A 25,487-nucleotide genomic window follows, 5' to 3' on the forward strand; every position below is an offset into this window, starting at 1 on the left:
TATTCATAGTTTTAGCTGGGCTAGAATTCTGAAAGGTCATATCTTATGATTATTTTAAAAATATTTTATTTAAAAAATTATTGAAAATACTCTTTGTAGCTTAGTACATTGCACATTGCCAGCATGTAGTAGATACTCAATAGGTGTTCACTGAATGAATGGATACAGTATTTGGTATTGACTATTGGATAAGTTGGGATTTAGGGTTTTTTCTAGTCTTTTTTTTTTTTTTGTAGGGGAGAAAATTGAGCCAGTCAAATGCTGTTCAGTAACACACCCAAGTCCATGGGACAAAGTTCAGATTGGGACTCAGAGTCTTGGAACACCCACATCCCTCTCCTGTATTCTCTGCACCATTCCTGGACCTTTTTGTCCTCGCGAGGCCAGTGCAACCACACGAGGCCAGTGTGAAAAGAGCTGCTGCTTCTGAATTCTGTGGAAAGATGCCAGAGAGCTGACAAAACTGTGGGGCCATCACCACTGTCTCTGAATGTTCCTGATGAGGACACTGAGGTCCAGAGGTCTATGGCGCCCCAAAGCCACCCAGGTGGAACGTTGCAGTGAAAAACTAAGACTGTTATCTTTCAGACACACAACACTGTCAAACTAGAGTTGTGGTTTAATGGGGTGCCCACCCTGGAAGGTTTTAGGTCTAAGTGCCTCCTCCTCAGTCTAAGAAGTACTGACATGCCCATGTTGATGGCTGGTGAGCAATCACGCTCTACAGGTAGGTATGTGGGGAGGTGCTGTGTGTCCTGCTGCCCCCAGCACTCCCAAAATCTGGCCGAGGATTTTTTTGCCTCAGGAATTTTAAGACAATACATATAACACTAATAATAGTTTGTATAACGCTTCACAGTTCTCTTAAGTGTTTTCATATACATGATCTCATTTCAGGTACCTGCTCTCATTTGAAATTGTTGCAGGGTGTAAGCATATATTAAAATATCAGTTAAGGCAAGTTTTGAAATAAATCAGTCTGTGTTTGAGCATAAGTTAAAAAACAAAACAAAATGAGAAAATAACAACTCATCAATGTAGAACTAATTCCCCAGGTTGGACCCACAACCTACCTCCCGCCCACCGTAATTTTGTTCCAGCTTCATCATACTACCCACTGTACCCTGCACCCTCAGTTCTCCCTGATTTTGCTCATGTTCTTATTATGCCATCTGTCAGGTATTCTCCCCACTTCATCTGTGAAAGAAAGTAATCTTCCCTAATATTCAAAGCCCTGGTTATATATCTCCAATTTTGTTATAGTTTTCTTAACACCTTTTTTTGCTCCTTCCACTTCTGCAGAATTAGCTGCTTCCTGCTGGATGCTCCCACAGACTGTGTTATATCACTTCTTACATTGTATTGTAGTGATTAAGTTTGGTTCACTCTCCATCAGCCTGAGCATCTTGAGAGCAGAGCTGTTTTATTATCTCTAGTGGGTGGTGCCTGATAGGTGTTGGACGCACGTCTGTTACAAGACTGAGGAGCTGTGCCTGAGGCTTCTGGTGGCCACGCGGGGAGTCCCTGTGGATCAGCACTTATTAACCTGCTGTTCCCCATGTGCCCCAACCCAGCGCCAAACAGGGCCAGCTCCCCGGGGCTGAGGCCAGAGTTGAGGACCAAATCACTCTTTTAGTGCAGCCACATTTCTGCATGAAGCTGCCTGTTAGGTAATAAACAAATCTCACGTTTTACAACTTGTTTGCTGACTTTCTAACCAGATTTGTCGTCAGAACAAAACCAAACAAAGCTCCACAAAAATCCATTCTCTTTTGCAAACAATAAAATACACAGGAAAGATTAGGGAAGATTTGATTTCTTTACACCCACTGGCAATGTGTTTTATGTTGTTTTTTCCAAAAAATAATTTCCTCTATAGACAGTAATAAGGTGAGTGTGTGTCTGCACATGTGTGAGTGAGCATGTGGTAGCATGCAGACACATGTGTGGATGACCATGAGGTTGAAGGGCTGTGGGTTTGAAAGGTCAGCCACACTGAGGTTCAAATACAGGTTGATCATCTGTAGGACCCAGGGTGTCTGTAAAATGGGGATGACAAGACCTACACTGTGAGTTCATTGTGAGGATCCCAAGGGAGCCAAAGAGTCAGTGTAGTTCCTGATACTCAGAAACTGTCCCCAAGGGCAGTTGGAGTAGTGGCGCCTTGAGTTCTTGGAAAGCTCTCCCTGGTACCTTACACACACACGGGTCCCCTATCTGTGGCATTAGACAGAACTGTCAACTGTCAGTTATCTTTTCCTGTGCACCTATCTATCTCCTAATGGTCGTGGACCCTCTTGAGGACAGGGCTGGCTCTCACATGCCTTTCTGCCTTGAAGAGAACTTTCAGGGGATATGCTCACTGGGTGGGCTGGCCAGAGGGGTCATTGGGAGGATCCTAGGAAGAGTCTGAATCCCTACAGGGCCTTCTCTGCTCTGCTTCTTCTCGGTCTCACTTCAGATTCTGACCGCTGGGTGCAGGGAGAGCCCTGACACTAAAAGATCATTTCAGAAGCTGCTTTCAGCCCCTCCTCCTAGTCAAAGGTGTGAAGATGGATAGCATGACTATCCAACCAGACAGAACATGGGCTTCACTGCCAACTCCTCCACCAGTGAGCTACAGTCTTCTGGCCTCGGCATCTGAGTTGCAAAAATGGGAATAATAACACTTTCCTCATAGGACTGCTTCTGGGATGAAATGATAAGGCAGTAGAACCTATTAAGTGGCACAGGACCTGGCACATGTTAAGGTATTTGTTTTTTTGGTTAATACAACAGTCTTTCAATTTTAAGATGCCATTGATTATGAGATGGACTACAGATAACAGCTTTTCAGGAAAAATCTGAGTGTTAGTTACCAGTGAAATGCATACTTCTCAACCTCAGACACATCAAAGAGTGCATAAACAGGCTGTGAATTGTCTCCACAGAGACCGATTCCTGAGGGACAAGTACTGACGTAAGAAGCAGTAACCACCAACACAGTTAGATGACTGCCGTGGTGATCACCTCGATGACCACCTTGATGCTGGGGGACCCAAAGCCTGCACTGCAGCTGTTTCCAGGCCTGCGACAGAGAGAGAGAGTGAGAGCTGGCTGGACTACTGGGCTCTCCATGTGGTTCAGGCCTTCGGAAGTCAAGCCTGACCCAGGCAGGGCATATCCTCAGTGTCTGCCCCACCATCACATGGGCTCAGCCTTCAGCTGGCGTCTGTCAGACCTGTCTCCAGCGCAGTGCTTCTTCAGTGTCTTTAGGGCTTCTTTGCTCCTCTCAGACTTGGGAAAGTGGGGGATAGCTTCTGTTGGAGCTGCCCCCTTTTCTCTGCACTGGCTTAGTCTATAGGACTGTGCTTGTGCCTTGATTCTGCTTCCTAAGTTCATTGTATCTGCCAGGATTTAGTCAGGAAAACAGAAGCCACACTAAGCATATCAAACAGAGGGGGTTTAATACCGGCTGTGGGATGAGTAGGTGTTGGAAGGCTGGGGCAGCCAAGGGGGACTGGACTGTGACGTTTTCCAGACCTCATTAACTGCTGGGAGAATCTACCAGAGCTGGGGCTGGGGGAACACTGTCCCCAAAGTTCCTCCATTGGAGGAACAGCCACCATGCAGGAGAAGCTGTTAGATTTGGGATTATGGAAATAACACAGTGATTTAGAGACACCACAAAAAGAAAGAAAGAGTGCAAGAGACAGAGGAAGAACAATAACTTCTCCCCTTCTCCTGCCTTCTGTTTGTCTCCAGCGTCTTTGTTGAGAAAGATTCTGAGGACATCAGCTGGTAAAGGGACCTAGGCATTACAACTTAGCACTCAGGGGGTGGGCTTGGGGCTGAGAGACAGTAGGTAGATATCAGTATAGTTGGGCAGCCAGCAAATATTTATTAAGTGCCTTATAAATGCCAGGCTCTATGGTAGTGCTGGGGAGTCATCACTGAACAAAACAGAAAAGTCTCTGCCCTCTAAGAGCCCACATTTTAGTGGAGAAATAGCCAATAAACGTAAAGATGTCAAGTATACACTATCTCAGATGGTGGTAAGAGTCATAAAGAAAAATACAACAGGGAAGGGACTTGGGAATGGTGGGAGTAGGTGGGTGGGCAGGACAGGTTTTGCTGAGAAGGGTGTTTCACTGAGAAGTGAAGGAGTGAGCCCTGACACTCTCTGGAAAAAGGGTCATTACAGGTGGAGACACAGCAAATGCAAAGGCTCTGGGGCCTATCACACTCAAGGAATAATACAGAGTCCAGAGCAGAGTGTGTAAGGAGAGAAGTAATAGGAAATGAAGCCAGGGAGCCAGCTGCCAAGAGCAGTTTGGGTTCCAGAAGAAAAAACCAGAAACCCCTTAGAACAAGTAAGCCACCTAAGAATCTTTACACAAGTTTTTATTAGGCCCGGCACTTGCCTGACTGCAAGGCCTGGATTATTTGCACTGGCCTCCCTCCTCCTTCTTGTAGGCTCAGAGGAGAGATCAAAAGGGTGAGGCTTAAAGACAGACCCTGCAGTGCTTTGGAGGCCACTGCAAAGGATTTTATTCTAAGCGAGATGGGAAACCATTTTCTCCTTCTGCCCTGCTCAGTACCCACTGTCTCCTCCCCGCTCCGAATGAGAAGTAGAGGTCTGCATGGAGCCCCATCTCAATAACTGGGATTCCCCTTCCTTTGTTCCCAACATATGCATATTGTCTACTAGACTTTTGGCTTCCTGAAAACAGGGCCCTGCCTATGTTATATATCTCTGTATGTTTAATCAGTGCTTGGCACCTAGTAGAGACTTAGTAAATAACACTGAATGAAAGAGTGGTTAAGTTGACTTCATCTCTCATTTGCCACCAGCCTTGTGACAGGTTGATTCAGCTGACTCAAAGCCATCATCAATTGGGTGCACAGAAGCATTCCAATTTGTTAGTTTGAGTCAGCTAAACAATAGAGCAGTTGCTTGATTGAATTTTTAAGTTGGGTCATGATACTTGTGTGGCTATAGTCTCAGTCTCCATGAAAACTTTGAGGCCAGGGAATTATTACACAGAGGTATGTCTGCCCCACTGCTTTGTGGTAGTGGTGGAGGGTTCCCCCCTCCCTTTTATTAGTGATAAAGGTTTTGTTGGAGATAATTGTATTTTTAGCAGCACAGTTAATGAACTAGCTAAGCATCAATAGATGGAATCATAAAACCATTAAACACCAAGAGCAATAATGGGAAACTCTGTCTGGTGGTAATGAAATTAAGTGTCTTTATGAGGACACTTTCTTTTCTCCTCCGCTCTCTTGCCCTCTCGAGTACATGGTGACTGCTGCTCCTAATTGCTGTTTCACTAAAATGCACAATGCTATCCTTTTGTGTTTTAATTCAATGTATTTCTAGGGCCTTCAGGATCATTAAACTCTCTACCAAGGGAGTGCAGTAGAAGTGGTGGTTATGAAACCATCTGGAAGTGGCCCAGGAGTGTGGGAGAATGAGGACAGTGGCAAAGGTAGAGAAGAAATAGAAAAGACCTGTTGGTCTTAGTACTGAACCCAAGGTGATCAGTACCAGTGCTCAGGGGGAGCCCCTGTGGGTCTTTGGTACAACCTCTGAAGTCAGGACAGGGCCACTCCTAGGGGGATACGGTGTCCATGGCTATATCTGTACTTGAACCATATACTTTTTAGCATAGCTGGCCAAGCCTAGTACTATTGCAGGGTTAAGAAGTGAATTAAAGCCCTGATATAGACATGCTATTAATTTTTTCATTGAGCCACCTATAAAGCCTGTATACACTAAGTGTGTTTCCACCCTGCTAAGGAATTGGAAGGACAGAGTGAAGCCTCAAAATGATCACCGCCAGCTGGAACTATAAGGCCAAACATGATGGAATTTAATAAGAGCAAATGTAAATGGCACCCCTTTGCTTTACAAGGTCAGTTGTTCATGTAAAGGATGAAAAACCTGACCTAACAACAGCTCAGGTCAACAGAAGCTAGTGGAGTCAGTTGGCTGTGAATTCCATGTATGCCAGCAGTGCCATGTGGCTGCCTCTTCGCCCCCTGCTAATGTACCATGATGTATGAAGCATTGCAGAGGAACCCATGAGGATGTTTATCGAACCAGAGCAGAGAAGCACCTGCAAGAATAGTGCAGCAGCCTAGGAGAGGCTCGCTCAGAGAGATGTCAGACAGGCCTGAGCTTTGGGGAGCTACTTGGAGCTGGTCCAAGAACACCTCCAACAAAATAAGTGGAAAAACCAGAGTGAGGGGTGTAATTCTAAACCCACCAGACGGCCTCAGGGAGAGAGATTTGTTTGGGCTGGAGTGGAAAGAAGGGTAGGCCAAGGAAGTGATAGAGAGAGGAGGAACCCCCAAAAGTCAATCATAGTGTTAATGTGTTTCAATGACACGTTTGAATGCGGCATGCGCTTAGCCTTTTGCTGTTTGAAATGCTATGAAAGCTTAGACACAGCATAAACAGTGCTGACTGTTCCTGCTCAGACCACAAGTGTTATTCAGAGGATGGTGGGGTCTGTGAGGACAGGGTCATCAAGGAAGACGTCATGGGAAAGCTGGAGTGGGGCCAGGGGAGATGTTGCTGGCAAGGCATTAGCTGGGGAAAACGAGAAAATCAGCTAACTGGAGTCTTGGGAAATAAGGTGGGATAAGCGAGGGTAAGGCCAGAGCTTGGCACACTCAGTGGGCCAGACGAGGAGCTGAGGCGTGACGGAGGCACTGAGCTGAGCTCTTATCTGTGGATTCAGAGTTCACAGAAGAACCCTCTGGCTGGGGAACATGATGTGAAGGATGACTCTGAGTCTTGACTTTCCTCCTGATCATTTTTTCCCTTTGCAGTGTGTATCCAGGGGCAGGGAGCTGATGACCTGTGTGTTGTGCCGATGATGTACAGCAGATGTGACTGCCTGGACAGTGGTGAGGAGGCCGGCTCCATGGAAAAATCCTTGGCAGAGAAGCCCTAGTGCCTTCTGATGGGAAACCAAACTAAGTGACAGCAGGATGTGAAGATGCCCTTTATCTGCAGAGTGTAAGAGATTTCCCTTCCTTCTCTTTCTTCCTTCCTTGCTCCCTCCCACCTCTCCTCCAACATGTATTTGCTGAGCAATACAAAGAGGATCAGAACACAGCATAGGTCCTTCTTCTTATAGTTCATAGTGGAGAGGAGAGGTAAGACACATGGATAAGTAACATTGTTCATTTGATTAAAAAAAAAATCCTCACCCAAGGATACATTTATTGATTTTAGAGAGAGAGGAGGTGGGCGGGGGGTGGGGGCGGAGATTAATCAGTTGCCTTCTGTATGCATCCTGACTGGGTACAGACCTGCAACCTAGGTATGTGTCCTGACAGAGGAAACTGTCGGTGCATAGGATGATGTTCCAACCAACCAAGCCACGCCCGCAAGGGCTATTTATTTGATTTTAAGATGCACCCTCAATATGTCAATAATAACAGGTTTTCAGAAGAAAAAAAATCAGAAACACTACCACACTAAATGTACACATTGCTACAAAACATCTTGATTTTAAAAACATTCAAATGTGAAAAAAATGTGTTTTTAGAGTGGTCACACTAACCTATTAGGATGTAAAAATGTGGGGAAAATGTGTCTTTAAAGTAGTGGTTTACAGCAGTGTGATCATTGTCACAGCAGGAGTGGGTACAAAGTGCCATTGGAACCCCCTGGACGAAGCTTGTAAAGCTGCCTGGGGACACCGATCAGGCTTCAGCAGGAGGTGGTGCTGGAAGGCCGCCTTCTGGGAGAACAGTGGTAGACCAGGGTGGGTAAAGAGGCCAGAAGAGGGGGTTGGGGCAAGGGAGCAGCTTTGGCAGAGGAAGGAGACAAAGAAGAGGGTGATGCATTCTGGGAGCAGCTGCTGGTTCTCATTGTGACTGCTATTATCAGCGGAAGGACAGAAGAGACCTTCAGTCTGGAGGGGCTGGGACGAGTTTCATCATAAGGACAGCACGGAAGGAGATGTGGGCTCCCCGGTGCAATAGGATGAGGCATCTCTGCTAAACTTGCTCACATCTTGAACACTTTGTCTGTTTTCTATTTACATAAGGTATAAACCAATTGCCTAATGCAAAAATGATGTGTTCTCACATAGTAAGAAAATACAACAGATTTCAATCAATAGACTTGGAATTTTTCATTAAGTCTGCTTGCCTATTTCCTTAAACCTTTTCTCCAGGGGAAGAATACTCTTTTGAAGTGATTGATTGTGTTGTCTATCTTCCCCTCCTCTCCCCACCCTCCCCCAGAACATGTACCTCTTACAGCTTCTCTCTTCCCCCTCCCCCTCCTCCTCAGTTGTTGTAAAGAATCTGCTCAGCTGCAACATTAGGCATGCCTCAAGGAATACATTTTTGTTCAGATGTGTGTGTGTGTGCATACACATGTGAGGTTGTTTCTGAAGTGCATCCTCACAAAATAACCTTTGGGTATTGGTATGATGAGGATGCCATTAGGAGGAAATTCATCTACGTTGGTTCCAGAGGTGGGGGAAGCTACTGCAGTGTTGAAAGAAAGCTCAATAACCAGTCAGGAGAGTCCTTTCCGGGAAGGCCTGGTGGAAGATGGACAGGACAGGATTACTTAGGACATTCTCCTGTGATTCTCTTTGTCTCCCAGGGAATGGCTGTTCTCCTGGGGCAGAGGAGCACCCCCTGGTCCTCTCTACATTCACTCAATAGGTCAGTGCACCCTGGGCCTGGAAGAGAGGACCCCATGTCTGCTCCCTCTTCATACTTTTTCATCCCTGAGAGGGCACTGAGCTATTGGAGCACAGAGAATTGGGGTGGATGTAGGCTGTGATGGAAATGGTACCCAGGAGGGGCCATCCTGCTGCCTCTTCCTGCTGGTTCTGCCACTGGAGCCTCTTTGGAGCACATTTCCTTATCTGCAAAATCAGATTATTTACTAGTTGATCTCTACATCTCTGTCTTAGTTCTACGATAGTGATTCAAACAAGAATAAAGCCACTGTTGCTGAATGTTTACACTATGTGCCGAGCACTCTGCTAAGAGCTTTACATGTGTTATCTCATTTAATCTTGATGGCAGCTTTGCGAGGTTTGTAAAAAATGATACAGGCAGCCACTTTAAAATGTAGCCATGGTGGCCATCCCACGTGCCTTGCACGTGCCTTGTACATCTATACCTCACACTCTGGAATGTTAAAACTGGGCAAAATAACCTTTGCACTGGACCTAAAGCAACCTTGTGTCCCAAAGAACTGTTTGCAAGGAAAACAGGACGGCAGATATTATGGCTACCAGACTATCCTCTATCTGAAATGTAGCATTTCCTTCAATTATGAATGTGAGAACTGGTAGTATTAACCTGACCCTTGATTTTGTCATCAGTAGAAATCACAAATATTTTCATATCACATTACGGACATAGTTATTTGGAAATGCCATTTACGCCTACCTCTATTTTGAAACCACAGGAGCTGTTAGACCGGCTGCTAGAATTGTGGGCTCGGTCTCCCCACACTCTCCTGAGAAGTAGCTGGCTGCCATCGGGCAATTCTGTAGGCAGGTGGCCACTGAGCAGTGAATGTGAGCGTTCTCACAGGGGTGACCTGGACATTTCAACATCCCTGACTCTAATCACCTAATTGTAATCATATGCAGGAGTTGAATCATTTTCATATGAGCTAAGTTTTGCAAATCTGGATCGCTCTAATGTGTTTTTCATTCTCTATCTTCAATGCAGCCTTTGGTGACAGATGAATTCCAACATGTCTGATTGCTGAGCTAACTGTCCAAGTGTGAAACTTAACTCCTTGTGAGAGCAAATGGATTGCATGGTGATACAGGTCATGCACAGTGTGGTGAGCTCTGTGCAAGAGTCCCGTTTTGACTTGTTTTTCCCTTTTTACATGTCTGTGTTATGAAGTAAAGTCTTACATACATAGTATGTTATTCATACATTGTTCTTATCCTGTGAAATGCCGCACATTAAAAAAAAATACCCTTGTGGAAAACAGTGACAATATGAGAAATGAGAACTATTGTTTCTAGAAAGTCGTGAAGAGTCACATGAAACAATAGCTAAATTCCAGGGAGGACATGGCTCCTGAGAAGCTGCTGCAATCCCCATCTATACAAAAGCTAAAAGATGTTAATAGAGCAAAAACTTTGGCTAATCATAAAACCTTCCTTGTTTTACTTGCCATAAAATTTAATGAATAATTTATACTTTATTTAATTAACATACAAATTATTCCCTCCTATGTAGATTTGTCAAACAAATTACTTAGGAACCACAAACAAAATATTGCATTTCACAAAATGTCAGTGGAAAAAAATATTTAATTTTAGCTTTATTTATTATTTATTTTTTGCAGACCCAATTTATCTAGAGCTGGCAAAGAAAAGGAAGGTCTGATGGAAACTGTATACCTGGTTTCATTTACATTAGTGAAGCAATGGGACAGAAAAGCTGTAATGACTTTTCTTTTGCAGAAAAATTCTTGAGAATGGCATTTTGAAGTCAGGAAGACTGAAAGTGTACTTCAGTCTCTCTATTTAGAAAATGCATCTAAAGAAAATGCAGAGTTTTTTGTGTATTTAGAAAAGAAAGCTCAATTTTAAAAAGCAAGGATACTTCAAAAATGTGGATTTGCCATTTCATGAAAACCTTTTCTGAAAGTATCTTTAAAATTTTCTACCAGGTGCCAAACTAAAAAAGCTTCATACTACTGGAGAAACTTTACCTGAAGACATATAGATGGGAAATACTGAGTGGCTGGAAGTGGCTCTTTAGACAAACAGAGTGCTTTCAACAACAGAGGGCATATTTTGAAGTTTGGTTATGGAGAAATTGGCAGCCTTGCCATTCCCCTCAGTAAGTAACTTGAAACTACAGATGTCTTTCAACATAGACATGTCCTTGTTCTGTTCATGATGACCCTGCTAATGTCAACAAAGAGGAGTTCTTGTTTTGTGGATACCTTTGCAAACTGCAAAGACCACCGACATTTTAGAAATGGTGTAAAATTTGTTTTAAAGCTTCATATTCTTGCACAGGAGCTCCTGCAATGCTTGATTGGGCGTCTGATGTTATTGTAGTGCAAAAGGAAGCACTTCATGATGTAATCACTTGCTGCATTTAATACAGGCATATTCTGGCTTTTCCAAAAATCCTGAGAGAGAAGTTCTGTCGGCAGCCATAAAAGTCATCAACTTTATCAAAAGCTGGTCTTTGAGTCATAGTGTTTTTATAGGTTTTGTCAAGAAATTGTAGCAGAGCAGTTTGAATCGTGGTGCGATGGAGTAGGCGGTGGGGTCTTGCTGGGTGTCTGACTAGCCCTTTTCCTGCCTTGCTTGTTTGAGCTTCAGCAGAATTGGAAATGGCTGATGGCAAGGCTGGGAAAGACTCCTGCAAGACCAAGACAAAGGCGGTTTCCCCTCACAGGGAGCCGGCTTGCAGTTTCCCTGGGGCTGTATTCATCGGCACCTGAAATCTAGGAAGACCAGTCATGGACGTTTCAGCACGACTGCCGCTGTGTACAAGCACAGCCATTCTGGAGTACCTCACTTCAGAGGTACTTGAATTGGCAGGAAATGCATCAAAAGACTTAAAGCTAAAGTTTTTAACCCCCTCCATCCCCGCTGTCATTTACAACTTGCTCTTGGTGGAGATGAAGAATTGGATTTTCTCATCAAGGCTACAATGGCTGCTGGTAGTCTCATTTCACACATCTGCAAATCTCTGATTGGGAAGAGAGGACAGCAGAAGACAGTCTAAAAGATGTGGGGATTTCTCACTGTCTCAGAGCTCTAAATACTCTAACAGATGTCCAGAGCTGGTGATTATAGTGATCTTTGTGAAAAACACAATTTCGCCTTTTTGTAATCCTATCTGACCAAGTTGGAAGTTTAATTAGAATTCTAACCAATCAAATTTCTTCATTTGAGTCTTAACCATATTTAAGTTTTACTGTGGTTTCAAAGAAGCTATTGATTCTGAAGTAGTGAGCTTGATTGAGTTGACTGTTTTTAAAAAACTGTTTGGATTTTAATTGTGATGCAGAAGTTATAGTAACAAACATTTGGTTTTGTACGGATATTATTTCCACTCCAGTGGATAAGCTCAATAAAGGTCCTATTCCCCCCTTCCCCTTCAAAAAGGAAATGGTAGCAGAAAATTAGGGGCTTCTCTACCACAGAGAAACTTACTGACTTTCAGGAAGAAACATTCACTTTTTATAAAAGAAAAAGAAAATCCATTTTGGAACACTTTGAAGGAAAGAATTTTGCCTGTGTTGCTGGCTTACCTGGCAGGTATTTTTAACTATCTGAATGAGATGACTCTTCGAATTCAAGGTCCTGATATCATCATCACGGGTGCTTTTGAAAACATTGCCAGCTTTGTTGGCCAAGCTGCTGGTAAGAGGCTGGACTCTTCCCAAACCAATTTTCTCTCTTTCTCTCTTCCTTCCTTCCTTCCTTCCTTCCTTCCTTCCTTCCTTCCTTCCTTCCTTCCTTCCTTCCTTCCTTCCTTCCTTCCTTCCTTCCTCCTTTTCTCCTACCCTCCCTCCCTCCCTTGCTTCTTTCCTTTTTTTTGTATTTTATTTATTTATTTTTAGAAGGGAGAAGGGAGGGAAAAAGAGAGGGAGAGAAACATCAATGTGCAAGAGAAACATCCATCTGCTGCCTCTCGCACGCCTCCAACCAGGAACCTGGCTTGCAACCTAGGCATGTGCCATGACTGGGAATCCAACCAGTGACCTTTCACTTTGCAGGACGACACTCAACCCACTGAACCACACTGATCAGGGTGCTTTACAAACTTTCAAATTCTGAAGAAAGTGCTTTACCTCCGTGTAGTTACAAAATCCTGTGAATTTTTTGAAAAGCCTAATTTACAAACACCTGGAAATGCTTTAGAACTCTTGCAAAAGTCATTTTTATCTTGATGGCAACAAAATTGAACCCTAGAGTCTCATTATTTTTCTTTTTTATACTTGTATAAACTGAATCAAAGGTGTTGATCTAGCTAAAGATGAATTCATTGATTTTAGGACCAAAAAAGCTACTGTAACTGAAATTTCACTAAAAATCCTTGGAGAGTTTTGGTGCTCCCTGGGAGACACTTTTACTTTGTGAAGGAGCTGGGGAAGCTTTAATTCCATTTCAACACTGTATCTTTGAGGATTGGATTTTCAACACTGTTACCATAAAAATATATCAAAATCAATTGGATTTCCAACAGGACCTGTGTATTATCTTGTCAGAGATCATTCTACCATTTTATGATCTTATTGAAGATAAGCAAAAACTGTTTTTATATGAGTATGTCTTTAAACATTAAAATTTAACTTTAACCTGACTGTATTTCAAATGTTTCATTTTTCTAATGCAGTGAAGTAAAGCAAATCTATTACTATATAACAAATATGTTTTATTTTATTTTTAAATTTAATAAGAAATGTGCAGTATATTTTTTGATATTGTGCTTTTATTTATTTTTATTTATTTATTTTTTAATTTATTTTTTCAAATACATTTGCCCCACCACTTTCCCTTGCCCCCTCCCTTCCTCCCTCCCTCAGCTCTTCCCCTTTGGTTTTGTCCATGAGTCCTTGCTAGATGTTCCTTGACTTTCCCCTTCCCTTCCTTTTCCCCGCCCCCGCTCCCTCCTTCTCTCTAGTCTCTGTTGATTTCTTTTCCTTTCAGTGTTGCTGGTCTTATTTTCCTTGCATCTTTGTATTGTTGGTTAGGTTCCACTTATAGGTGAGATCACATGGTATTTGTCTTTCGCCCCCTGGCTTAATTCACTTAACATAATGCTCTCCAGTTCCATCCATACTGTTGCGAAGTTTAGTAGTTCTTTTTTTCTTTCTGCTGCGTAGTATTCCATTGTGTATATGTACCATGATGTTTTGATCCAATCATCTACTGATGGGCATTTAGGTTGCTTCCAACACTTGGCTATTGTAAATTGTGCTGCTATGAACATTGGGGTGCATAGATTCTTTTGTATTGGCGTTTTGGTGTTCTAAATTTTCAGAATTATAGAAAGTAAGCTTTCAGTATGGAGATAGACACATAGCAAACATTTTTAAAGTAATACTTTGGAAATTGTATTTTAGTATATTTAGTTTTTTTGTAATCTGTGTATTTATTGCATGAATTGAAAAATATTATTCTAAAAAATGTCCATAGACTTCACCAGGCTGCCCAAAGGATCCATGGTGTAAAAACAACAAAGAATTCACTCTGAGGGGACATGATCAGCTGCCATGCTCTCAAGTTTCTTAAATGTGGGAAAATGTTGGTTTCATGTGTATTAGGGTGAAGGCTGGAAAGAGAGAAGCACCCCTCACACAAGGCTAGGCCAGTCAAAAGGCTCCTGTGCCTCCAGGAAAACCCTTGAAGGAGTCAGCCATGAATGTCCAACCCCATCACCCTCAGGACAAGGGAGGAGGCAGGAAGATACCAGTCCCAAATACAAAGGTACCTCCTCTTTTCTTCCGGTAATAATTGATTTTAGAAAACTGGTCACTTAAATTTTTTTATTTGTTGATTGATTTTTGAGAGAGAAAGAGAGAGAGAGAGAGAGAGAGAGAGATTCATTCTTCCATTTATTTATCCACTCATTGGGTGATTCTTGTATGTGTCCTGACCAGAGATTGAACTTACAACCTTGGTGCAACCTTGGTGTATTGGGACGATGCTCTAAGCAATTGAGCAATGGAAATAAAATGCATTACTGAGTTCTTTCTGTGTGTATGAAGTGTGATTTTGTATGGTTACAGAGGAGAGGACCACATGGTTTCTTCCTTTGAGGGGTTAACACTTGATTTGTGGAGACAAAACTAGTGTGTAAAACAATTAAGGATGTTTAAATGCAAAGCTAGATGGTCTCTTGAGAAAAAAACCACCTGTTGACTTTACCATCACAGTGTCTCCAGAGTCCAGAATATTGCTTGGCACGTAATATGTGCTAGAAAAATCTCTGTTGAATGAAAAAAATTGGTGGCTGGATTTTTAAAATAACATCTATTGTTATGAGAGTAATACATGTTCATTAAAGAAAACTTGAAAATACAGAATAACAAAAAGAAGTAAAAAAGAAAAAAGCAGCCAATACTTTCTATATTTTTTCTTTTTCTTTTTTTCCTAAATACACATCAGAACACACACACACATATACAACCACTCATACTTTAAAGAACAGACTTGGGACCTGGGTTTTATAGCCTGATTTTTTTTCTCTTAAAATTATATTGTGAACATTTTTCTGTGTCATTAAATATTCTTCAGAACATTATTTTTAATGGCTTCACTGTACAGTATGCTATAAATAAATCATGGTGTAGCCTAACTTATTAGCCGCTTTCCTATTGTTGAGCATTACTGTTGAGGACATTTTATACACCAGCAGCTACACTTATTTGTTGCTTGTTCTCTTCCAAGTACTGTGCTGAGGTTTTCCTCTTCATACATAATCTCAATTTAACTTAATTCTCACAGCAATCTAATGAGGTGGAATTCATCATATCCATTTTATAGGGGGAAAACCTGAAGGTCAAAGGAGTAACATACCAAAGGTCATGCTGCTAGAAATTGACAAAGCTGGAATTCAAATCTAAGTTCTGTTTAATGCCAAAGTCCAGACACTCAAATGTTACTTTAGACTGCTCCCCTAGCATGCGTGAGGAAAGCACCTGCTCCTTAGGTAATAAGGAGAGTGAGAAACATATAACAGAAGGTAGGAGGAGATCCAGAAGAGAGAAGGATGCTAAGAAGCAGTGCTTTTCCATGTCCACAGCTGTGGAGATACCAAGATGGACAAGACCAACCAAAGCAAAGCCTCAGAGTCTGCTTCATGAGAGGCATGTTCAAAGTGAGAGTGGAGGGAAAGGTGTGTTCTGAGCTCAGTGAGGCTGACTTTTTGGTGGTAGAGTGACAAAACTTTTCTTGCATTTCTTCCTGATATCAAGAGGCATCTAGCAGCCTTCATACCAAAGGCTAAAGGGAGGGGCCATAAAGAGCAGCAGAGTGTTGCTCTGTCCTTAAGGGTTCCTGCGTTGCCTTGTGTGTGAGCAGTATTAGAAAGCAGCTCAGAGGCTTGTTGGGATGGCAGCAAGGTCACCAAGCCCAAGTGGAGGCAGAATTGCAGGGTGACCAGAGGGGCTGGCTGGGCCTTGAACTGAGCACAGCTCTTCATCAGGGACAGGGCAGGGACCAGGCTTAGGTGACCAACTGTCCTGGAGTGCCAGGAACTGAGGAAGTCCCAGGCACTATATCTCTCACTTGGGTTCCTAATGGTCTCCCCTGCTTGTGGCCCTGCTCCAACAGTCTATTCTTAACCCAACAGCCTAAGTGATATGTTCCTATTATTTTTCACTAAGGAATAATGTAGATACAGGAAAATTAACTTATGTTAGCATAGAATTCTGCATGTTCTGACTATCAGTGCAATCAAGATAGAGAACAGTTCTGTTACTCCTAATCACTTCCCTGCATCCACCCCTTCTCTTACTTCAGCCTTTGTTTGCCTTGGATTTGGTTTCTGTTTCTGCACAGTTGCCTTTTCAGGATGTCGTATAAATAGAATCATGTAGTATATAGCCTTTGAGCTTGGTTTCTTTCACTTAGCACGATCCATTTGAGATTCATTCACATTGCTGTGTGTTAGTAGTTCATTCCCTTTTTTAAGACTGAGTAGGATTCCACCCTATGGAGTTTCTACAGTTGTTTATCCATTCCCCATTTGAGGGACTTTGGTACTTTCCAGTTTTAGGAACTATAGATGAAGTTGCTTTAAAAATTCTCATTCTGGGTTTTTAGTAAGTGTAAGTTCCCATTTCACTTGGGTAAATACCTGGGAGTGGGAATGGTAGGCTGTGATAAAAGTAGGTTTTACTTTTTAACAAACTGCTAAACTGCTTTCCAAAGTGCCTGTACTATTTATTTTGCATCCCCATCAGCAATGAATGACAGTTCAAGTTGCTCTGAATCCTCACCAGCACTTAGTATTATCAATTTAAAACAATTATTGTAGCCATTCTACTACATGTGTAAGTGGCCTCTCATTGTGATTTCGATTTGTATTTCCCTGGTGGCTAATGATGTTGAATATCTTTTCATGTACTTATTGCCACATAAACTATCCATTTAATTCTTTTGCCCACTTAAATATTGGCTTCTTTGTTTTCTTATTATTGTTGTTTGAGAATCCTTTATAATTTCTGTATCAAGTCCTTTATCAGATTTGTGATTTGTAAATGTTTTCCCCCAGTCTGTGGCTTGTCTATTCATTATTGTGACAGTATCCTATGAAAAGCAGAAGTTCTTAATTTTGCTGAAATCTAATTTATTAATCTGGTGTCATATCTAAGAAATACTTTTTTTTTTCACTGCTCCAAATTTATTTGGTGTTTTAGTTGGTATGACAATTGGATACTTGGATGCATTATTTATATGCAGACTTTTCTTTTTACATTACATGACAATGTACACTACTCTGATTCATAGAGTACACAAAATAAGATCCTTGAGAACTGTTATGCACAAGACAGGCAATATTGGATTTGTACATTGGATCCCAGGACGTGATTGGGGAAAAAAAGTTGGATGAGGCATGTTGGGTAAAGGAACCACAATATATGTAACACAAGTTGTATAAGTGATCGCACATCTAGTTTGATGGGCAACTGTAGCATGTGCAGCATAGGCAGTTGTGCCTTTGAGGAGGCGGAACTATTTCACACTAACCACTTCAGGACTATACAAGGTAAGTACCATCCAGCATCAGGACAGAGATGCAGGGTTTTATGAACCATTACTATTTCTATCTTTAGGAAATTAATATATTTAGTCACAGGTCAGATAAAAGGAACAATGTGCACAAACTCCAGCTAAAATCCTGTTGTGGCCTGGACAGTGAGGTGGTGAGAAATTAGAAGGCTTTAAAACTGCAGCTCTTTCTGGACCCCCCAAAGTGTGCTTGCCCTCTTCTTTAAACAGGCCTCTTCCTCAGGTGTCAGAGTCACCTTCACAGCATCTGAGATTCCATTCTGCCCCAAGATTCAAGGAACACTAAGGAAGATGTCTTCTTCTTATTGCCATTCAAGAGACCCTTGATCATGGTGGAAACTGGATGCACCTGCCTAACATTCTGCATTATACTTTCCGCGAAATCTGCCACAGATAGTCCAATGACTCAGGATGTGTAGCCTTTCAGTTTGATCACCTCATAAGCACTATTCAACCACTTGTTTGCGAACTTCTTTCCACTGTTCCTTACCTGCATCAGTGCCTAAATCAGAGTGCAGACTCTTTAGGGAGACACCGGCAACATTCACTCCACTCCATACAGACATACTAGAGCAGCGGTCCCCAACATTTTTGGCACCACTTACCGGTCTCATGGAAGACAGTGGTGGAGGGAGGTGGGGGGAATGGGGGAGAGTCAGGTGAGCCTCACTCCCCTTCTGTGGATGGGAGTGTGGCGGGGAGACAGGAGCAGGAGCTCAGGCGAGATTTGATTGCAGTTGTGTTCTTAACAGGCCATGGACCATAGCGGTTCCTGGCCTGGGGGTTGGGGACCCCTGCACTAGAGTGTCCATGTTCCCCAAGTACCCACGACAGCTTAATGGGTGAACTCCCAGCCTTTCCTCCATCAGGTAACGGAACTGGGCTGAATCCAGATTGCCTCCACTCCCAATTACACGGTTTTTGGGAAAGCTCTTATCTTCCGAACCTCGTGGGTCAAGACATCCACTGGATTGGAAATACTAAGCAATTTGAAGTTGGGACTGTATTTTACAACATTAGGAGTGATGAATTTAAAGATATTCACATTTTGCTGGACCAAATTAAGACAGCTTTCTCCCGCTTACTGACATGCCCCCATTGTGATAATCACATTGTGGCCTTACTGGGAATGTGACCTTATAAGCTTGGATTTTGCAGTCACATTATTGTCTTTGCCATAGGCAATTTTGGTGTTCTAGGGAAAAGTTGCCATGTTGGAGATCCATCATCTCTCCCTTTAATTTGTTTTCCATGACAACAGGAGCAAGTTCATCTGACAAGTCCTTCATTAAGATACTGATGGCACAGACCATGCCAGCAGCACCAACTCCAATGACTGTAATATTATTTTGGGGGCTTTGTTCTTCCTTAAGGAGGTTCACAATCCTTGAGAGTTGCCATACTGGACTTAGAACCAAAAGAAGTCGGGTGTTCATGGTGGGCAGGCATCAGTGGCTTGATGCGCTGCACTTGAGCTTAGCCAGCTGCTGCTAGGGCACCTCTAAGAAATATTTGCCTAGTCCAAGTTGACAAAGACTTTCTTCTATATTTTTATGTAATAGTTTTAGATTTTACATCTAGTTCTATGACCCATTTTGAGTTAATTTTTTTACATGATATAAGGAAAAGAATAAAGGTATTTTTTTAATATGATGTCCAATTGTTCCAGCGCTATTGTGGGAAAGACATCTATAATACAAAAACATTACATGACCCTATGAAATTGAAAATAAATAGCCCAGGTATATGTGGTTCAATTCCTGAATTCTCTGTTCTGCTCCCTTGATCTAGAATCTAGATGGAGAGGCCTGCTGGTAAGTGTTTAAGAATTGGCTATGGGGGAAGGGGTAGAAGTTGGGGGTAAAGTCCTGATGTTTAGTGTTTGCTGAATTTTGTTTTTAAAGTACTGTCACAGTACACAATTTCAAGCAACTAAGTTGGCATCAACCAACTTGTAAAACTGCTGAAAATCTACCCCTTGGCTCCTGTGAGCCTGCATGTGCAGTCGCCAGCACTATGCCCATCCTGTTTTCCAGCACCATACTGTCTTGATCACTGTACCTTTATAGTAAATCTTGAAATCAGGTAGCGTGATTTCTCCAATTTTGTTCTTCTTCAGGATTATTCTGTCTATTCTAGTTCCTTTGTCTTTCTATAAAAATTTTAGAATCAGAATATTGATTTCCATAAAAATTCCTGCAGAGATTTTGATAGAAATTGTGTTGAATATGTCACTCATCCTAGGGAAAATTGGTATCCTAACAGCACAAAGTCTTGAAATCTATAAACAATATATCTAGTTATTTACATCTTTGTAAATTAATTTCATCAGTGTTTTTGAGTTTTCAGTATACTGATCCTGCACACATTTTGTTAGTCTTATACTTAAGTGTTTCATGGTGTTTGAGTGCTATTTTCAATGTTGTATTTATAAGTTTAAATTTCTAATTGTTCATTGCTAGTAAATACAAATACAGTTGCCTTTTGTATATTGACTTTGCATTCTGTGACTTTACTAAACTCACTTATATTGTTTGCTGTATTTTTTTTGTAGATTCTTTGGGATTTTCTACATTGACAATAATTTGTCTAAAAATAGAGACAGTTTATTCTGCTTTTTCAATTGGCATTCATTTATTTGCTCATTTATTACATTGGTTAGGATTTCCAATGTGAGGATGAATAGAAATAGTGTGAGTGGGCATCATTGTTTTGTTCTTATTTTGGGGAAAACACGTTCAGTCTTTCACTATTAAGTGGGATATTAGCTGGAGGTTTTCTGTAGTTGTCCTTTGTCAGGCTGGCAAAATTGCTTTTATTTCTAGTTGACTGAGAGTTATCCTGAGTGGATGTTGAATTTTTCAAATGCTATTTTCTGCTTTTATTAAGATGATTATAAAGTATTTGTTGTGGGTTGAATTGTATTCCCCCAAAATATATGTTCAAATTCCAACCCCCTGTTTCTGTGACTGTGACCTTACTAGGGAATAGGGTCATTGTAGATGGAAACAAGTTAAGATGAGGTCATATTGGATTAGGATGGAACTGAATCCAATGGATGGTATCCTTATAAGGAGAAATCTGAGGACATACAGCATAATCATACTAAGACTCTCTTCTAGATTCTGGTTTGTAGATGCATCATTCCAATCTCTGCCTCCATCTTCACATGGTCTTCTTGCTGTATGTCTGTCTCAAATTCCAGTCATAGATTTATGTCTCAACTTAAATTCAAGATTATTCCATCTTGAGATCCTTTACTTAATTACGTCCGTGAATACCCTATCTTCAAATAAGATCATATTCACAGTATCAGAGTTAGGACTTTTAAATATATCTTTTTTGTGACCATTACTCAACCCACTACATATACCAAATAAATTTCCATACTTATTTGCTTAAATTCTATCTGTCTCCAACTAGTATGTAATTTCCACAAGGATAGAGAGTTTTGTCTATGTTCACTGCTCTTCTTTAGTACCTAGAATAGGGCCAGGCACATTGTAGGCGTTCAATAGATCTTTGTTGAATGAATGAATGAATCTCACTTCTTGCTTCAGCATCGCTCATGGCTGTGTACCTCTTTTATTCCAAAACTGCTCTTCCTTTGTTTCTAAGCCCACTTGTTTCTCCATTGCCTTCTCTGATTGTTCCTTCTCAGTCACCATCTTTGAAGCCTCATCCTTTCTCTACCCTTCGACTACTGTGTCCCTGATCTTTTCTACCACTCTCTTTTCTCCCCGGGCAGCTCACCTGCCTCTGCGGTCAATCACTTTCTAGATGTAGGTGACTCACTTTTCTACATTTTCATCCAGGCTTTCTTCTGAACCACATTTCCATTTGCCCCTTTTATCTGAATCTCCCTTATAATTAATGTACCTTACATTCTGACACATTGTCTTTTCCTTTTTTTACCTGCCTTCCCTCCTTTCTTGGTTCAGTACTACCACCCTTCCAGTCACCACAGACAGCAGCCTAGATATCATCTTTAACTCTCCTACATCCTATCACTCATCAGGTCCTATCAATTTCACCTCTTAATATCTCTTGGATCTGTCTACTTTCCCCCATCTCCACTGCCACAGCTCAATCATTGTCATTTTCTCCCAGTCTCTTTGCTTCTTTCCAAAATGTGAATGGCCCTGCAAAGTGCAGTGATTTTCAACTAGCATGCTGCAAGAGGCACACCGGAATACCACAGGAATTTTTAAAACATGCAATACCTGAGTATTTAGTCAAGGGCACTGACCTCTTTTCCCTTAGGTTGTTCCAAAAAATAAATAAATAAATAAATAAAAGAAAAAAAAGACAAGAGCCAACCCAACAATAGCTGTCCAGGGTGAATGAATCAAAATTACACCTATTTGTTCCTCAGATCTGAAAAAAAAATTTTTTTGGTGTGCCATAGACTTTTAGTAATTAGTTTGTATGGTGTGAGATAAAAAAAAGTTTGAGACTTGATGCTTTAGTGACTCAGCATTGCCTACAGGCAAGACTGATCCTTTACCTCTTCAGGCCATCTCTTGAGGGCTTTCTGTGGTCCAGCCACGCTGATCTGGCAGTTCCCCAAATTCACCAACTTCATGGACTAGACCAGAGAGGACTGGGAAGCACAGCACCCCATCAGAGGACCTCCTGTTGTCTTGTCTCTGCTTGCCTGTCTGCTCCGTGGTCCCTGGGCCCTGGGAAAAGTGCAGAAAAGTTGTTTGGACAGAAAACTTTACAAAAAGAAAGTTAACATTGGGAGGGAGAAGAGTGGTTTGCAAGAAAGATTTGGGTTCCATTTTACTCTCAGGTCATGGCAGTTTCTTGGAGAACTTCCATTCTGTCTCTGCTTTTTGGCATTAATTGTTGGGATCAATGCTGCAGCAATTATATTCAATACAATGTTTACTGCAGCCACCACATATCCAAGGCTTAAGTGTTGCTAAATGTCACTTTCATGCTCCCCAGTGTATGGTGTATAATTATAACTGGTTCACTACCTTCTTTGTTAAGGAAGCAGGTGCTTTTAGCCTGAAAAGAAGAATAAAAATGCATTTTTCTCTGACTTTACAAGAGCACTCATTTCCAGAGGGATCCTGGAATGAACACAGGCTCTTGATCATGAACAGCATTGTTTGCTGGGAGCTCTGCCAGCATCTCCTAAAATGGACCCCTGGACTCTTCCTCCCCGCCAGGTGAAGGAGGGCTTCTGGCAGCCTGAGATAAAATCCAGAGGCAAAGAGAGGTGGAAGAACTGGGAACCAGTGACCACCATTGCAGCTATGAAACAAGTGTCATCACACATTAGAAGTGTCACCCGGAGAAAGAACAGTCAGTCGGCTGGAAGTCACACAACTTTTGGTTTGTATTTTAACTATGTGACTTCATATAAGTCACTTTGACTCTATGATTTCATTTTTTTTTTCATTTTTATCATCTATCAAATGGGAATAATAAATCCTGCCTGACCTACCTCAGTTAAATTCAATTCCAAACTATTGAGCGCCTGCTCTATTCCAGGCACTAGAGATTATAGCAGTGCATACGTTGGACACGCATCCTACCCTCAGTGACCTTAAGACCTAGATTAGGAGTTGACAGGCTGGCTTGCAGGCCAAATCTGGGCTCTGGCCTAATTTCAGACAACCTGTCATCTTAGAGTGGATTTTACATTTTTAAAGGGTTATTAAAAAAAAGAGAAAAAAGAAAAGTAGAATATACAAAAGAATATGATATGGCCTGTAAAGCTTAAGGTATTTGTCTGATTCTTTATAGAAGGATTTTTGTTCCCTTCTAGACCTCTGGTCTAGACCTCTGGTCTAGAGCTGTTCCATGACAGTCACTAGCCACGTGTGGCTACTGAACACTTGAAATGTGGCTGGTCAGTTAAGATGTGCTGTAAACTGTAAAACAGACATTTTTACACTTGAAGTCCATATTTCAAAGGCAATATGAAAAAACAATGAAAAATATCCTGTTTAAAATTTTTATGTTGATTGCATGTTAAAATGATATTTTGGATATATTGGGATCTATCATAAATATATGATTAAAATGAATAATGTGTTTCTTCTTACTTAAAGTGTGGCTGTTAGAAAATTGAAAATCACATACGTGGAATACATTGTATTTCTGACAGGTAGCACTGATTTGGATGTCAGTTACATTGTGCATCGAAAGACAGATCTAATGCCTTAGTGTGTTAGCTGAGCCTCAATTTTTTAATTTCTAAAATAGGGGGACACTAATAACAGCTAATTAATAGTTTTTTAAATTAAAAATAACCCTCACTCCAGGATATGCTTATTGATTTTAGAGATGGGGGGGAAGAGAGAGAGAAGGTGCAACATCAATCAGTTGCCTCCCATATGCTTCCCAACCAGAGATCAAACTCGCAGCATAGGTAATGTGCCCCGAATGGGGACTGAACTTGCAACCTTTTGGTGCACAGGATGATGTTTCAACCAACTAAGCCACCTGGCCAGGGTGATTGTGTTGTTTTGAGGCTCAAATTCTACTGAAACAATCTACTGAAAGCATTTTGTGAGGTGCAAGTTGTTATGCAGATATCACTGGTTATTGTGGTTCGGCCATACCTGTGGCTGCAGGAGACTCTTTATTGCCCTTCCTGCTTACTAGTCCTTGCTGTACTTGTGGCAGGGCTGGTGTAGGTGCCGTTCAGCAACCTTCCCACTTCTTAGCGGCTCCTAGGACTCTCCTCCTGCTGCTATACCCAGGCCCTGTAAAGCATTGGTTTGTAACATTTAGAACTCCTCCTTCCTCCTGGAGTGCCTACATTTGGTCTTGGAGACAGAAGATGTCAAAATCCTACTGAAAGCACTGTAGGATAATTAATTGCATTAGAAGCCAGGAAATCTGGATGAATGGTAATAAAACCCCAAAGAGTAACTAACATTAAGGTCTTGCTAAGCGTTTCACATGTATCATTCAATTAAATAGCAAAAGCATGAAGACTTAGAGTCCCGATTTTACAAATGAGAAAATCATTTTGCAGAGAGGTCAACTGACTTTCCTGGGGTCTATCAGCAGGTAGATGGCAGAGTCTGGGCCTGAACCCACATCCTCTGACCCCGAGCATAGTATAGAGGTCATTCAGGATCCCTTGTCTATCCTTGCATGAGGAGTGATGAAAGAAGCAATGTGGTGCTGTCAGGAGGAGTCCGCCTGGATAGTGGACACAGCTCTGGCCTAGGAGTCAAAAGATCTGGATTCTGTCATCAGTGCTGCCCCCTTATTAACTGGGCCAAAGTACTTCCTTCCCAGGTGGAGTGTGGCACTGTCACCTCTCAGGTGCTCTTAATAATCTCATTCTAGGAGTTAAGGTTTAAGGCCAAGTGCAGGAACTTCCAATGCCAGCCCAGGGGCCAGCTGCCTCAGTTTCACCTGGAAAGTGGTTTAAAAGTGCAGGATCTGGGGCCCACCTCTGGAATGTCCTTCAGTGCCTGTGGGATGAGTTTCTAAAATCTGTGCTGTGAAAACTTCTGTTGAGTCTCCAGGATTATGAACTACTGTGTTAGAGGTTGTTGGCTCTTATTAGAACTTTGACCTCAGCACTTTCTTGAAGCAATGGTCTCCACCTGTAGTTTTTTTCTGTATCTCCTATCTATTAAGATGCTAATCTTGTCAGCACACATTTCAAAATGGAACTGAGATCCAGTCATTTCTCCTCTCCCTCTGTTGGCCACCAATGTGTGAGCCACCATGACCTCTCACCTAGAC

The 25,487-nt window shown here is 41.8% G+C and overlaps 1 long non-coding RNA gene and 1 pseudogene across 3 annotated transcripts; one reads left to right on the forward strand and one right to left on the reverse strand.

Moving 5' to 3' along the window:
• The first annotated feature begins 379 nt into the window (after positions 1 to 379).
• LOC129085983 (uncharacterized) lies at positions 380 to 11,338 on the forward strand. Of its 3 annotated transcripts, none has more exons than XR_008530773.1 (4): positions 380 to 727; positions 2,681 to 2,750; positions 2,931 to 3,085; positions 6,820 to 9,258. It is a non-coding gene; the product is annotated as an uncharacterized LOC129085983 (long non-coding RNA). The 3 variants fall into 3 exon arrangements; XR_008530774.1 differs by lacking the exon at positions 380 to 727 and adding an exon at positions 9,706 to 11,338 and having other exon boundaries at positions 1,993 to 2,750; positions 6,820 to 8,679; XR_008530772.1 differs by lacking the exon at positions 380 to 727 and having other exon boundaries at positions 1,993 to 2,750.
• A 6,870-nt stretch (positions 11,339 to 18,208) lies between these two features.
• Positions 18,209 to 19,211, reverse strand: LOC129086133 (L-lactate dehydrogenase A chain-like; annotated as a pseudogene).
• Between the last annotated feature and the right edge of the window lie 6,276 nt (positions 19,212 to 25,487).

This window comes from Pteronotus mesoamericanus, unplaced genomic scaffold (assembly GCF_021234165.1).
Source record: "Pteronotus mesoamericanus isolate MK-2021 breed Mesoamerican mustached bat unplaced genomic scaffold, CSHL_Meso_final scaffold_36, whole genome shotgun sequence".
In the NCBI taxonomy this organism is placed as follows: domain Eukaryota; kingdom Metazoa; phylum Chordata; class Mammalia; order Chiroptera; family Mormoopidae; genus Pteronotus; species Pteronotus mesoamericanus.